The following is a 16,526-nucleotide window of genomic DNA, read 5'->3' on the forward strand; positions in this document are numbered from 1 at the left end:
GATTCCCCTAATATATTTTGCACTTTCCCACCTCCATACCTTAGCTCATGCTTTCCCCCTTGCCTCAAATGCCCTCTCTCACTTCTCTCTACCTGTTTAAATACTACCCCTCCTTCAAGGCTCAGTTCAGGTCCACTTTCCTAGCTCTTATTCTTTGTAGCGCTCATTTGGAATTGCGTAGTGGCATAATGCCCTTTTTGCCATCATGTAATGTCTAGTCTGGCCAGATGATTCCAATAGGGCTTCATGAGATGACTGCATCTAAATGGAGTCCCACAGTTGTAGCACGTGGGCTCAGGATTATGCTCCTTGCGGGCATGTACTGTGTTTTCATTTTTTTATCCCCACCTCTCGCCATAGTGCCTGGCACAGAGTAAATACTTAATAAATGTTCACTGACTGACTTACTTTCTAGGGTTTGGGGATTTGGTCACACTCATGATCAGTTTCACAAGAGATAGATCTATGAGCCAGGGTGGCAATTTATTGGGAGATAACCCTGGCAGCAAAGTGCCAACCATTTACACTGATCAATTTAATGGACCTTGGAGCCTCTTGGAGTATGGGTCCCTGTAAAGCCAGGGGAGACTGCCCCTCCAGGAGCAGGGTTTTTCAGAAGGCTCAAGCTACTTGTGAAAGAGCCATCCTTCACAGGAATACCCCAAAGGAAACTTTTTTTCCTTAAATATTTTTTAGTTTCTTTTACTGTATTTCACCACCTAAGCTCAAGGACTTACTAGCACAGCTGGGTCTGGCGGGGACATGAAGGACCTAGTCGGTAGTTGTATCAACCTAATAGTGCCAGGCAGTAGCTGGGAACACACAAGGTGTCCCAAAAGCCCTAGTACAGCTTCAAGCTTAAAACTCCACTAAGACTTTTGGAATAAATACCTCATGCCCATCTTTGGGGAGACAGATTGAGTCTAACAAAGAGTCATCTTCTCAATACTGCCTGTTGTCTCTTTTTTAGGCACTGAACTTCTGTCCTGTATTTCCCCTTCTGAGAATAGTTTCCAATTTTCATCTCAATTCCCCGGGTTTTGTTGCTCCAAAGAAAAGCTGGAATTGACCCAGATTGGTCTTGGTTTATATTCAGTTGGATCCTGATTTGGACATAATCTTCCTCACTTCAGTAAAATTCTCAGGAGGGCATTCTCTCTCCCCAGCCCTTCCCACTGGAGAGATGATCTGACACATGACTGGTAATGATTGGACTGTTTATTGTTCAGAAAACTGCCCTGTCGAGGGATTCAGAGGCTGAGGACCTATGTGACCATCTAGACCAAATCTGAGGAAGAGCAGGCAGCCATGTGAATTGTGTTTCCCATGCTGAGGGGAGGAGGTTGGAGCTAGCTACCCTGGCCAGTGATGGTCCCTGAAATGGATGTGTTCACCAAGGCTTCCTGGACTCTTGTAACTCATCTATGGCTCTCTTTCTCCCTGTACATTTGCCACAAACCAGGCTAAAGTGGTCTTTATACCAGATACCACCTATCTCCCAGGCAATATCCCCCTACTGGACAATATGGAAGGGCTCCTTTGGAATTCAAAGAGACTAAAAATGTGTACTTATCCCATTAATACAAGAGTTCTTGACTTAGTGTTCATGAACTCAAAATAAATTGATATATGTATTTCAATATATTTAGTTTTCTGAGAAGCCTTTCCCCATGACCCTTAATGCTTGGGCCTCCCCTCTTTTGATTATCCCCAATTTATCTTTTTTTAAACTTTTTTTTTAGTACTTTATTTTGATTTATTGCCAGTCATTTCCATAAGCTTTTGAGTTTTAAATTTTTCTCCCCCTCCCTCCCCACCTCCCTCCCCAAGATGGCACACCATCTGATATAGACTATACATATGCATTCCTATTAAATGTATTGTCACACTAATGATGTTGTAAGTAAGAATTAGAACCAATAGGAGGAACCACCAGAAAGAGGAAACAAAACACAACAGAAGAAAAAAATAGCAAAATAGTATGCTTCAGTCTGTATTCAAACTCCATAGTTCTTTCTCTGGATGTGGATAGCATTTTCCACCATGAGGCCTTTTGAGCATTTTATCTTTTATGTAGCTTGTTTGTATGTAGTTGCTTGCATCTTGTCTCCTCCATCAGACTGTTGTATCTCCATTGCTTATCTCAGCACCCGGCATGCAGGAGACATTAATAAATGTTTATTAACTGACTGAAGACAGGCCATAAGCTTCCCTAGACTGCCAAAGGGGTGTCTGTAAGACAAAAAGGTTAAGACCCCCTGAATTAATATAAAAAGTTAAGTCCCCCTGAATTAATATAAAAGGTTAAGACCCCCGAATTAATATAAAAGGTTAAGACCCTCTGAATTACAGTTATTCTAAAACAGTCATGCCAAAGGGTTGTGTCTTCACGAATATATGGAGTTTAGATTGTTCTTACAATTACAAGGTTATTGCCATCACCTAGAATCTAACTTTCAGTGAATAGTGGAGAAGAGCCAAGGGAAAAAAAGAACAACATGGCATGGTGCCCCATGATCTGCACCAGCTAAGAAAATTTCTGACTCATTGTTAGTTAAAATGGGATAAGAAACCTGCACTCTGTAAACATTTATTTCTGTGGTTCTGTATCTATTTTCTATTACATTTGCAGCTCGTTTTTAGATTCTTGTTTTTGTTTGGTCATTTTAGTTATGTCCAAGTCTTTGTGACCCCATTTGGGTTTTTGTTTTTTGTTTTTTGGTGTTTTGGGGTACAGATACTAGAGTGGTTTGCCATTTCCTTCTCCAGCTCATTTTACAGATGAAGAAACTGAGGCAAATGGAGTGAAGTGACTTGCCTAGGGTCACATAGCTAGTAAGTGTCTGAGTTCGGATTTGAGCTCACTCCAACACTCTATCCACTGTACCACCTAGCTGCCCTTGAAAGATTCCAATCTCGTCTAATTTGAACTAAAGGAAAAAAGATCTAATTTGAACTAATGGAAAAAGATGTTCCCCAAAGAGATTTTTCTACATCTGAATTGGGATAGGCGGGGAAATCAGTGAATTTCCAGAGGTCAGGAGTGATGGCACCTGTAGCCATACTGCCGAGGTCCCTTCCCCTTTAAAGCTGAGATGCCTAACCAGCAGGTTTTCTAGTTTCACTGGGGCCGCTGACCGCAGTATGACATGCTACCTCCTTCTGGATCCCGTCACAATATGAGTTGGAACATCCCTGCAGGGAACCTTAGGGCTTCCGTGTACCACGTTGCCTGGACGACAGCCATCATCCTCATTTCTCACTGCCAGCTCTCTCCCAGCATTCCCCCCTCCAGCAACCTTAGACTCTGCCCATAGTAACCAGGCTCTGAGAGGCGAGCTTTTGCTTTCTTTTGCCCAGAACCTGGGCTGCAAGTCACTTTGCAGCCATACCCACACCGTGCCTTTAACACATAGTCCCCTCATTTATACTACTTTATTGGTTTCTCTTGTCAGAGTCTTGAGGTAAAGACTGTCCTTGCTTGTATTATATGCCTGGCACTTACGCAGAGGCTGGCACATACTATGAACTTAATAAAATGTTAAATGCTCTCTCTCTCGTTTATCAATCTGTCTTAATCTCACTATCTCATCTATTTATTTAGCTCTTACTATCTCTTTGCCAATCTCACTGTCACTACCTATCCACTTATCTATCAATCTATTATCTTTTAATCTATATATGTATTAATTTCTCTGTTTCATTATCTCACTATTTATATAGCTCTTACTATCTCTCTACCTATCTTACTATCCTTATCAATCTATGAACCTATCTAACTCTCATTATCTCACTATATATCTCTTACTATCTTTCTACTGTCTTATCACTATCTATCCACGTATACATCAATCTGTTCATCTATTTCACTATTTCATTGTCTCACTATATAGCTTTCTATCTCTCTATCCACTTATCTATCAATCTGCTACCTATTAATCTATCTTACCTTCATTACCTCATTGTATATCTCTATCTTACTATCCACTTATCTATCAATCTGTTAATCTGTTTCACTATTTCATTATGTCATTATTTATATAGCTCTTACAATCTCTCTACCTATCTCATTCACTCACACACTCACTCACTCACTCACTCTATCTGTCCATCTATCTATCTATCTATCTATCTATCTATCTATCTATCTATCTATCTGTCTGTCTGTCTGTCTGTCTGTCTGTCTGTCTACCTACCTACCTACCTACCATTCATGCTGCTTTCTTTTGAACTCTTAAGTCAGACCTCAACCTGGCATATACATTTTTGCAGGACTTCAGTTTACCTATCCAACCTAATTTCAGTTCGATTCACCGAACATTTATTAAGACACTGGGCTGAGTTTCAGGACACAAAGAGAAAAATGAAACTGCCCTTTCCGCCAGGGAATTTACATTTTGCCAAGGGGATTCAACATATACACAAGAGAAAGAAAAGTATATATGAGGTAACACCATCAAGAGTGAGCTCTTGAATTCGAGCTATGAATTATGCCAGAAGACAAGGCTGTCTAGCTGCTTGTGTTCGTCTGGTGATGCATTCAAACCAAGTTATGTCTTCTATCACAGCTAAAGTTGTGACAGACCCTTTATCATCTGCTTAGCCTGCCTACTGAAAGCCTGTTGCATGAATGAAAGTGGTGGGAATAAGTGTATCTTAGAGGACACTGTATCTGGCTTCCCAGGCAGGAAGGCAACCAGGAGAGGAGATGGAGAGATTTTCCCCCCATCCCACTTTCTAAGAATGCCTAGACTTATTCCCAGGCCACCCTTGGGATACAGGACTCTCTATCCCTTCCTCTTCCTCCCTTTCTCCCAGTTTGCTAAAGGTTATACATGTGCAGGCATGTCGTGAAACATACAAAAACAAAACCAAGAAAAATAAAATTTAAAAAAAGTATGCTTCAATCTGCATTCATACAACTTCAGTTTTTTTTTTTCTGGAGGTGGATAGCATTTTTCATCTTAAGTTCTTTGGAATTGTCTTGGATCATTGTATTGCTGAGAATACAATGGTATTACATCACAATCATATACCACAACTTGTTCAGCCATTCCCTGATTGATGGGCATCCCCTCAATTTCTGATTCTTTGCCACCACAAAAAGGGCTGCTATAAATATTTTTGTACATAGAGGTTCTTTTCCCTTTTGTTTCTTATCTCTTTGGGATACAGATCTAGTTGTGGTACTGCTGCATCAAAGGGTATGCACAATTTCATAGCCTTTTGGGCTCTCCAGAATAATTGGATCAGTTCACAACTCCATCAATAACGCATTAATGTCTCAATTTTCCCACATCATCTTTAACACTTGTCATTTTCCTTTTCTTTCATATTAGCCAATCTGATAGGTGTGATATGGTACTTTAAAGTTGTTTTATTTGCATTTCTCTAATCAATAGTGATTGAGAGCATTTTTTCACATGACTATAGATAGTTTTGATTTCTTTGTCTGAAAACTCCCTCTTCATATCTTTTGACCATTTATCAATCGGGGAATGACTAGTATTCTTATAAATTTGACTAAGTTCTCTATATATTTGACAGAGAAACTTGCTATAAGTTTTTTTTCATGGTAACGATTACTAACTGTGTATTTCCCTTCATCCTATTTCCCACTCTGTTTATCCTACTCTCTCCTTTCACTGTGGCCATCTTCAAAAGTGTTTTGCCTCTGACTACTGCCTCCCTCAATCTACCCTTCCTTCTATCAGCACCCACCCTCCTTCTCTTATCCTCTTCCCCTCCTACTTTCCTGTAGAGTAAGGTAGATTTCTAAACTTAACTGAGTGTGTCTGTTATTCCCCCTTTCAGTCAATTCTAATGAGAATAAGGTTCAAGTACTCCTCCCATATCCCCCGTCTTCCCACCACTGTACAAGCTCTTTTGAACTTCTTCTGTGTGAGATAATTTACCCCATTCTATCTCTCCCTTTCCCCATCTCCCAGTGCATTCCTCTTTCTCACCCTTTAATTTAATTTTTTTAGATGTGTCCCATCATAGTCAACTCATATCTGTGCTCTCTGTCTATGTATACTCTGTCTAACTTGCCTAATAATGATAAAGTTCTTAGAAGTTAAAACTATCATCTTCCCATGTAGGAATGTAAATAGTTTAACCTTATTGAATCCCTTACAATTTCTCTTTCCTGTTTGCCTTTTTATCTTGCTCTCGTCTTATGTTTCAATGTCAAATTTTCAATCAGCTTTGGTATTTTTATCACAAATGCTTGAAAGTGCTCTTATTTCATTTATCAACCTGCCAGAGTTCATTCTAAGAAGACAAACAAAGTTAGCCTGTATGCACATGTTTATTTCCCTCAAAGTGGCAGATATGCATGCGCTCACACATGGGAGTTCATTAGAAATGAGCTCACTTTGGGGCCAGGCTGCAAAGATTATATACCCATAGAACAAGAGAGTGCCCCCAGGATGCCTGGGTTCTGACAGCGATAAACAAGGAAATGTCACAACAAAAGTGTCATAATAGGATAGTGTCCACAAAACAACAAGAGAAATGACATCAATCAAGATAGTGTCCAGTTCAAGGCGCCTGGTCCTTCTCAGTCATAAACTGGGGAACGCTCCCACTCAGCTTAATTTGGGAGTTCACTCAGAAAACATTTCAAAGGGGCTCAAGTGCGGTTCCACATCTCCCCTCCTTTTAGTCAAAGGTGTGCCAAAGGCACCACTTAGCCAAGAAAAGTGTGGGGAAAACTTCACTCTTCTTCAAGGAGCAGGAAGGAGAGTTTTAGCAGCCCTTTGCAATGCAACCAAAAGCATGTACAGAAGGAGACTTGAGGTAGAGGGAAAAGAAAATCATACATCCAGGCACTCAAAACCAAAACCAGGGCAGCCTAGAGACACATGCAAATGGTGCGTGGCATACAGGGATATGAAAAAGAGGCTCAAGTGGGAAAGGGAGCCCTTTTTCTCACAGGGCTGGTCTGGAATCTTGGGAAAGCCACCTGCGTCAGATATTGTCTTCTTCAGGCCCTTATAGAACTGAAGGACAAGGTCTCTTGTAGGCTCAGATATCCACTTGGAAGTGGGGGGAGTTTTTAGATGATCCAGGAATCCACACCCACAAGTTGGCAGCTGTGGGAGTAGTCAGAAAGATCTGGTAGGGGCCCTTAGAAAACATATGGGTTGACAATTGAGAGAAAATTCCTTTTATCAGGCTTTGGATTGGAGTTTCTGGTCAGCATCATATACGTCCTTGGTTAAAGGCATGTAGAGATGGTCCAGTTTCCCAACCATATAGCACTAGGTACAAACAATGAGATAAAGTATTTCTCACAATTCCCATAATTGCATAATTAGACTAAGTCAGGTGCAGATCAAACTGCTTAGAGGGCTCACAATGGACTAGTTTTGAGAAGGTAGATTTACATGTCACCAAGGTAAACAAGAAAACGTAAACATAAACCATGCAAAGCAGTACAATCATTATTACCGATGTTAACTAACATCAAGTCTTCTTGTAGCTCAGTAACCCTTTCTCAATGTCCATTTAATCATCATTTTTTGAGTCCCAGATGTCTCATGTAGTTATCTCGTCTCTAGATATCTTTTCTTGGACAATAGGTTTTATTCTCCAAAAGGGGTTTGACTTTTCTGGTTTGAGATCTAGAAGTTCCTAGATAATTCTGACTTAGTATAATTTAGCATACTCCCTTAAATTTGGTTCTCCAATTTTGAAACTTCAGAGAATTGCAGTTTATATACCATTTGCTGTTTCTATCTTTACCAAAATCCTGTACCTGACATAAGAATCTTTTTTAAAATTTGAGGGTCCAACCACAAAATGAACTTTTCTATCTTTTAAAATGACCAGACAGATACTTTAATAATGGGAAAATCCAATCATTTCCCACTTAGGAGGTTATCATCCCTGTATTATTATTTGACCATAAATATAGGTTAGAATTGTAAGATTAACTCAGAGATATTCCAGTATCGATCTATTATTTAACATATCTAGTATTGTACTTATAACACTTCTTGTTTATAGAAATTTGCTCTCAAAGGGAAAAGAGGGACATAGTTATAACAATGTCGTATATCATAACAGAGGGGGAAAACCTCCTTAGCTCTGTTTGATTCCAGGCATGAGTCATATCTGATAGCAAATAAATGCAGTCATAAGATGTTCAAAGCAGGGCTCAGGATTAACTAGGTAGAGAATTTTCCTTTTCAGAAAGGAAATAGCACAATGGGGAAATAGAGTGAGGAGGATCCTAACTAAACAATGTCCGAGGTTGTCCCCAGAACTTTTCCCAGGCACAGACATCCACCTTTAGCAGTTCCCAGACTGCAGCACATGCCACCTTCTACTACTGGCTTCATGACAATTCAGACAGCTAGCCCTCTAATCAAAGTCCAAAATAATAGTAAATTATAGTCCCATAAAGTCGTGAATAGCAAGTTCCAATAAACAGAGTTTCAGGTGGGTTCAGCTTTCAAGGATCACATAGCCTACCTAGATAATACGTATTGACTATAATCTCACATTGGTAACCATAAGAATTCATCACAGAAAAATACTACTGCTCTCAGAATCCCTTTAAACAATGGGAACATCTTTAATGTGAGTCTTAAATAGTTTGCATACATTTCTACACATGTTCTAATTCCAGATTAAATAACAAACACACAGAAAGAAACAAACATTCCTTAAAACAAAAACAAAAGAGGTTCTTGACTTTAACCTCACAACTTAATAGATTTGCATCCTTGTTTCACAAGCTTGTTTATCTTTCTCTAATTATACTCAGCCTTCTGAAAGAAGGAGATACTTCAGGCATTGAATCTTATACATGTGTTAAGTTCAAACACTAATTTAACTCCTGCTTAGGCCATAGTTGACTACAGATTCATATCAAAACAGCAACATCTCTCCCACTTACAGCTCATTATAGTAAGTTAGCAAGAAATTAGCTTACAAATAAAATTTTAATAGGCCTTCTAAAAATCACACAAAAGATTTTTACAAAGCATTTCTTCTTAAAAGTATTTCCCTTTCTTAAAACAGCTTAAAATTTATCCTGATATTAAAGGGAATAATAACTAAACTTTTGTGAAATAAATAAAATAAAATTGGAAACCTCTAAAATGATAGATTTCTCTCTTTTCAATCTAAAAGCAAAAATAAGTCTTTAAAATTGAAATTTATCAGAACTAAGTTGTTTTTAAGTTGTCTAACTTAGCCAAAATGTTTTTAAGTAACATAAATAAATCCCTAAAGTACTATAACAAACTAAATTCCTAGTTACTGCAAAGTTCCTGGTTATTACCTCCCTCTAATCAAAAAGGTGTTTGCAATGGGGGAGGTGATTCAATTTTTATAAGCCAAGAAGAACATATCCAATTAGATTAGCCTTATCATAATAACAAAGTTTACCATGCCTTCTTAATCTAACACCTAGAAAGATTATAAGAGGAATTGCTTTTCCAAAAACATGGCTGATATAATTGTTTACCAAATTACATAATATAAGAAAATTTGGAAATGTAACAATACTGTAAACAATATTATGTATTTAAAACTTGAAATGAACCCATTGTCAATCTAAGTGAATGCACTTCCAAATTACCTTGCACAGAAAATCATTCATCTCATCATTGATATGCTTGAAGCTACATCTTTAAACCACCTTACATGCTTTCATAATAGACAAGATTTTCAATGAAAATTTGCTATTACAGTAAATGTCATTATTATTATCACTATTACTATTACCTGTTTATAATTAAATATACCTCATTAAATGTTTGACAATTTTCAAATTATCTATTTTTTTTTACCACATCTTAAAAGCCCAATCCATATGCAACAAAATCCAGATTAGAAATTGTTTTGTCTAACTCTATTTCTGTTTTACAAAGGTCTCTCAAATTTTATAGTATGAGATAATTTTAGAAATACAATTTAGAAATACAATTATAGCACAAACAATAAACTTAAGATGACATCAGTTGCATTTTCAAATTATCACACATAGAAATCCTTGATCTTATTACCTTAGGCATTTTAAAGCCACTTCAAAGTTATCAGGTATGGAACAATTACATTAAATTAGAGAAATAATAATGATGTAGTGCTTACCATATGCCAGTCACTGTGTTAAGCACTTTACAATCATTATGCCATTTTGATCTCACAACAGCAACCATTATTATTTTCCTCTTTACAAATCAGGAAACTGGAGTAAACAGAGATAAAATAACTTGCTTATTCTGATCTGAGATGTGAGGGGTTAACAGAGAAACACAGGCTCTTAGAAATCCCTCTGCTGAGATACACTCTTGACTCTCTGGAAGGGAGTGAGGAATGCTGAGTGATCAGGATTGTGAGGAGGTGTTTCAGAAGGGAGTGAGTTTCTGGAATTACCCCAAAGTCTCAGGAGTTTTTTTCCTACAATGTTAAAATGATTAATTTCCAAACTCCTTAATGCTTAATCTCAAAACCTCCAGGATCTGCTAAGTTTTTTTTTTAGTGGTTCTATAACTTTAATTATCTAACTTTTCTCTGTAGCCCCTAACTTGGCCAGTGTTGGGATTACAGAGAAAAGGTTTTACAGGCTTCTCCTCTTTTAAAATAATCTAATCTCCCATGGAAAGTGTAAGGTGGGAGTTAGTTTTGCTTTCAGCTATGACCTCAAAATAACAGAGAGTTTCATTAATCTTACCCAGTGTTTTCTTTAGGTACAGCCCTTAAAAGTTTTTCTGCATGACTGCATTTTAAATCTTTCAAGGTAACAGAATCTATCTAGCTCACAGCACAAACATGACACAGACATTTTACAACACAGAGACACATAGACAGATATGAATGACAGGGAGAAAGGAAGTCTGATAAAAGGCTTAGAGGGGCTTGTTAGAAACCCCCATCATGAATATCATTACTCCAAGGGAGGGAGGAGTCAAATTTGCAAGGATCCAAGACAGATAGGGTGGCCCCTGTATCTACCAAGGTGTCGATATACACCTCTCCTAGTTGAGAGAGGGGCAAAGAGGGACATATAGGAGCTGGATCCCACAAACTTTCCTCAGAGCACCCTTAAGGTTGCAGATTTAAAGGGGCAGGTCTCAGTGGAGCTAAGTTTAGGGATCTGGTCTGTAAGTAGGGTGGAGTTTGCCTCCATCAAGAGTGTAACCCTCAAAGGAAAGGAGAGGGGGAAGGAGATTAGATGGTACTGGGGAAAGGGTACTAAAGCTGAAATGGCTTTACAAACTTTAAGGGAAGAAGCTTCTGCCTTACATTCTTGCTCTGCCATTTCAGCAAACCAGTGGTGGAAACTCTCCCACTTTAGTCTAGATGTCTTGTTGGCTTTTTAGGTTTTTTTGCTTTTTTTTTTTTAAGGGCCAAATTGCTGAGAACATCCAATTACATTTAAGAAAAAGACCTACTCAAGTGGCCTTCACCCCCAGAGCCAGCTTAGAGAGAAAAATGTGTACTGAAATGAATAAGAAGACTCCGATGAAAGGAGCAGGGGATAGAGAAGGAACTTACCACCCCTCCCAAAAAAAAATCAGAATGGGAACTTTTCAGGAGAATAAGTCCTGTGGATGCCTAGTCCCAGCACTGTCAGAGGAAGGGTCCATTCTCTAATTGCTGTCTTATCTGAGTAACATGGCATCAAAACTGTCAACCTGCCAGAGTTCTAATAACTATTGGTTCTTTTATTATTTTTTCTATTTTCTATATTTCTATTTTCTATTATATATTTACATATAATATATGATACAGTATATAGTATATATTTATTATATATTTTCTATTCTCTCTCTCTATATATATGTATATATATATATAGTCAAGAAAGACAAATAGAGTTAGGTTGTAGGCACATGTTTATTTCTTTCAAAGTGGTGGACATGCATGTATCCATGCATAAGAGTTCATGAAAAATTAGCTCACTTTGGAGCCAGGCTGTGCAGATTACATATCCGTAGAGTAAGGATGTATTCCCCACTCCCATTCCTTTCCTTCTTGACTCAGGATGCTTTTGCCAGCCAAAATTGTAGTTTCCATAGAACAAGAGAGTGCCCTCAGGATGTCTGGGTTCTGTCAGTCATAAACAAGGAGATGTCATAGCAAGAGTGTCATAACAGGATAGTGTCCATAAAGCAACAAGATAAGAGAAATGCAATTAGTCAAGATAGTGTCTGGTTCAAGGCACCTGATCCTTCTCAGTCACAAACTGGAGGATGCTCCCAGGCAGCTTAATTTTGGAGTTCACTCAGAGAGCATTTCAAAGAGGCTCAAGTAGAGTTCCATATCTCGAAGATTCATTTTTGCCCCTGAAGGATTATACTCTGTTTTGCTGAGTAGGTGATTATTAGCTGTAATCCTACCTCCTTTACCTTCTGGAATATCATATTCCAAGCCCTCTGACTCTTTAATGTAGGTACCACTAAATCTTCTGTCATCCTGACTGTGACTCCATGATATCTGAATTTTTTTTCTGCCTGCTTTGAAGTATTTTCTCCTTGACCTGGGAGCTCTGAAATTTGGTTATAATATGTGTGGGAGTTTTCATTTGGAATCTCAGGAGGTGATTAGTAGATTCTTTCAATTTCTATTTTGCCCTCTGGTTCTGGAATATCAGGGCAGTTTTCCTTGATAATTTCTTGAAAGATGATGTCTGGGCTCTTTTGTTGATCATGGCTTTCAGGTAGTCCAATAATTCTTAAATTCTCTCTCCTCAATCTATTTTCCAAGTCAATTGTTTCAGTGAGATATTTCACATTTTCTTCTCTATTTTTTCATTCTTTTGATTTCATTTTGTTGCTTTTTGATGTCTCATGAAGTCATCAGCTTCCACTTGCCCCATTCTAATTTTTTTTTATTGTTGTTGTTTTAGGCAATGGGGTTAAGTGACTTGCCCAGGGTCATACAGCTAGTAAGTGTTATGTGTCTGAGGCCGAATTTGAACTCAGGTCCTCCTGAATCCAGGGCCGGTGTTCTATTCACTGCACCACCTAGCTGCCCCTGCCCCATTCTAATTTTTAAAGAATTATTTCCTTCAGTGAGCTTTTGTATCTCCTTTTCTGATAGGCCAATTTTACTTTTTAAGGAATTCTCTTCAGTGAATTTTTGTTCTCTTTTTCCATGTGGCCAATTCTTCTTTTTAAGGCATTCTTCTCTTCAGTTGATTTTTGTACTTCTTTTACCATCTGGCCTATTTCTGTTTTTTAATGTGTTATTTTCATCAGTATTTTTTTGTACTTCCTTTACTAAGCTTTTGACTCCTTTTTCATGATTTTCTTGCATCACTCTCGTTTCTTTTTCCAGTTCTTCCTATATGTCTCCTATTTCAGTTTTAAAATCTTTTTTGAGCTCTTCTAACAATTCTTTTTGGGCCTGAGACCAATTCACATTTTATCTGAAGCTTTGGATGTAGCAGTTTTGACTTTGTTGTCTTCTTCTGAGTTTGTGTTTTAATCTTCCCAGTTACCACAGTAACTTTCTATGGTCAGATTCTTTTTTTTTTTATTGTTGTTTTCTCATTTTTCCAGCCTATTTCTTGACTTTTAACTTTATGTTAAAGTTGGGTGGAGGGGGCATGTTCCCAAGCTTCAGTTTTTTCGTGCAGCTGTTTTCAGAGCTAGTTCCTGGGGGTCTGTGAGTCTTCAATTCTTCCAAGGTGGTATGCTCTAAGAGGGTGTGTGTTTACTACTCTCCTGACCTGTGCTCTGATCTGTGAATAATCACAAGCACTCTTTTCTGCCCTGGAACTGTGGCCAGGGTCCCCACTCCCCTGGGGGCTGCAAGCTATAGCGTGCTAGTGCTCCTCATCTCCCTGGGACTATGAGCTAGGATTGTGACCTGGACCCATTGATGGGCAATGCAACAGAGTCCTGCCCCCGGTGCCAGCAAGGGGACCCCTGTAATCTCTTTCTGACCAGTTGTCCAACCTCTTTATCATCTGTGGACTGAAGACTCTGGAAGCCACTGCTACTGATTCAGTTGCTTCCAAGGCCTGCTCCATCTCTACCTCCGTTGGATCTGATGTTTCTGAGCATTGAGTTACACTCTGATTTCTTGTTTGGATCCAAGTTTGGAGAACTTACTTCTTTCTTGGAGTGAGAGGCTTTCCTTTAAGCATGATATTTGTCCTAATTATTGTCATGTTGGCCTCCTGAGAATGTTCTGACGTAGGGATAAATATGAATTCCTCCATTTGGGTTTTTGAAAAATAATCATCTACGTGACTATCCAAAATGAGGTAATTAATCATGGTTAGACAACAGTTCTATGAAAAAGCCCAGAGAGTTTTTAAGTGGGCTCGTTTTGAGTCAACAGCCTCACTTGGCTGCTGGGAAAGCTCATTCCGTCTTTGGCTATATTTTGAAGGGCGTAGTGTCCAGAAGAAGAGAGTTACTAATCCTGCCTTTGTCTTGTGTGCTTGTGTCTACTTTTGCCTACTAAATTAATTAAACTTAATAACCCTAAACTGTCCACTTGCAAACTCCACTAAAAGCGCACTCTAGTGGAGACAAAGATCTTATTGGCCATAGGATATATGAATATCTGCAGGAATGAGGGAAAGGTGAATAGATCTAAGGAAATTTTTATTTTAAAATCAGATTCTATTCACTTGTGTTTATGCTTTACACAAATTAAACCTTATTCTTCCTCTCCTTCCCCATCCTTCTCCAGTGGGAATAGACTCTTTATCCAAGGAGTCAAGGAAGTATAGGGAGGTATCTGGAAGCCAGCAACAAGGAGAAACAAGGCAGGTGGATCTCATTGTAAAATTGGATTTCTGCTTGTGAATAGATTTCTAAAGGGCTCCATGTTCCAAAGTTACTTCTCCCTTCTTCCTTTTTCCCACCCTAAACCCCCCACCCCCAATTCTCTTAAGTGAGCAGAATTAGGAAAACAATTTGATTAAATTACAAGAGACAATCTCAAAAGTTGCAGAGAATGTTGGAGTTGAAAGAACAGTTAAAAGCTCTCTAGTTCAATGCCCTCATTTCACCGCTGAGGAAGCAGAGACTCAGAGGGTTCTGTGCAAAGTCATGAAGTAAATACTAAAACCCAGGTGTCTCCCCCCGACCTCACCTACCCACTGAAGTGGCCATCTGGTGGACTTTCTATTATGGCACTGATGCATTTTTGCTTCATATAATCATCAGGTAAGGGCTTTTTCATAGAGCAAAGGTTGCTTTGTTAGCGTTCTATACTCCTGGATTCAATATTATCCTGTAGATGGCATTAATGCATTGCCTTTTATGTCCTACTGGAAACAGAGCCCTCTGACCTCCATATATTTATGGTTTTAAAGAAAACCTTTTTCTCTAGCTGCTTATTTTATTAGGAGGGAAGCTTTACATTGGCCTTTTTGTCTCCAAATCAGGCTTAGAATGTCTTTCCAGGGCAACTTGCTTTAGATCAAAGTTTTTAGCAACCTGGCGTCTCTAAAACACTGTAGAAGGAAGAGGAACCCCAGAGAACATAAAGAATTGAGACAGGATAAAGTTTACTCTTGCTCCTAAACCAAAAACTTTTACTGCTTTGCCAGTTATTCTGAAAGCTCCTTGCTAACTGAAAAATTACATTAATATTTGAAGGACCCACAATTTTCAGTGAAGTCACTCCTGCCAAAGACCCAGCCAGTTCCCATTTTCTTCCCCTTCCTTTTGTTCTCCACTCTCCCATCCATCCATCTATCCATCCTCTTACTCCTCCTCTCATTGTCTTCCACCCTCTTATCACCCATCCATGCATCCATCCACCTATCCTCTCCCTCCTCCTATCATTCTCTACTCTTCCCATCCATCCATGCATCCAGCCAACTTCTTCCTCCCATTGTCTTTCACCCTTTTATCATCCATTCATCCACCCGCCCATCCATCCATCCATCTACTCATCTACCCATCCCTCCATCAATCCTCTTCTCCCTCCTCCCATTGTCTGACACTTTCCCATCCATCCATGTATCCAGCCAGTCAGCCCCTTCTTCCCGTTGTTTTCCACCCTGTTATCATTCATCCATCCATCTTCTCTTCCTCTTCCTTTCCCTTACATAGATTCATCAATCTTGATTTAGAAGGGACCTCAGAGACTATATAGATTAACTTTTTCATTTGACATGTGAGGAAACTGAGGCCAAGAAGGTTAAGTAACTTGCACGAGGTCAATCACATATCATGCATCAGAAGTAGGACTTAATAATACTAATAATAATGATAGCTAGCATTTATATGGGGCTTTAAGATTTGTAAAACACTTTACAAATATCTCATTTCATGCTCACAACATCAGGAGGAAGGTAATATTATTATCCCAATTTTACAGGTGAGGAAACTGAGGCATGCAACAGCTAAGTGACTTATTCAGGATGACACAGTTAAGAAGCGTCTAAAGTGGGATATGAGCTTTGGTCCTCCTGATTCCAGGTCCTGCCTTCTATCCACAGCACTGAGCTACCTATTTGTGCTCAGGTTTTCTTCCTCTCTAGTTCTAACTCATTTTCCTACACTATATTTTAAAGCTTTTATGTATTTTACATATAT

This window comes from Phascolarctos cinereus, unplaced genomic scaffold (genome assembly GCF_003287225.1).
Source record: "Phascolarctos cinereus isolate Bilbo 61053 unplaced genomic scaffold, phaCin_HiC Scaffold_5;HRSCAF=322, whole genome shotgun sequence".
NCBI classification, from domain to species: Eukaryota; Metazoa; Chordata; class Mammalia; order Diprotodontia; family Phascolarctidae; genus Phascolarctos; species Phascolarctos cinereus.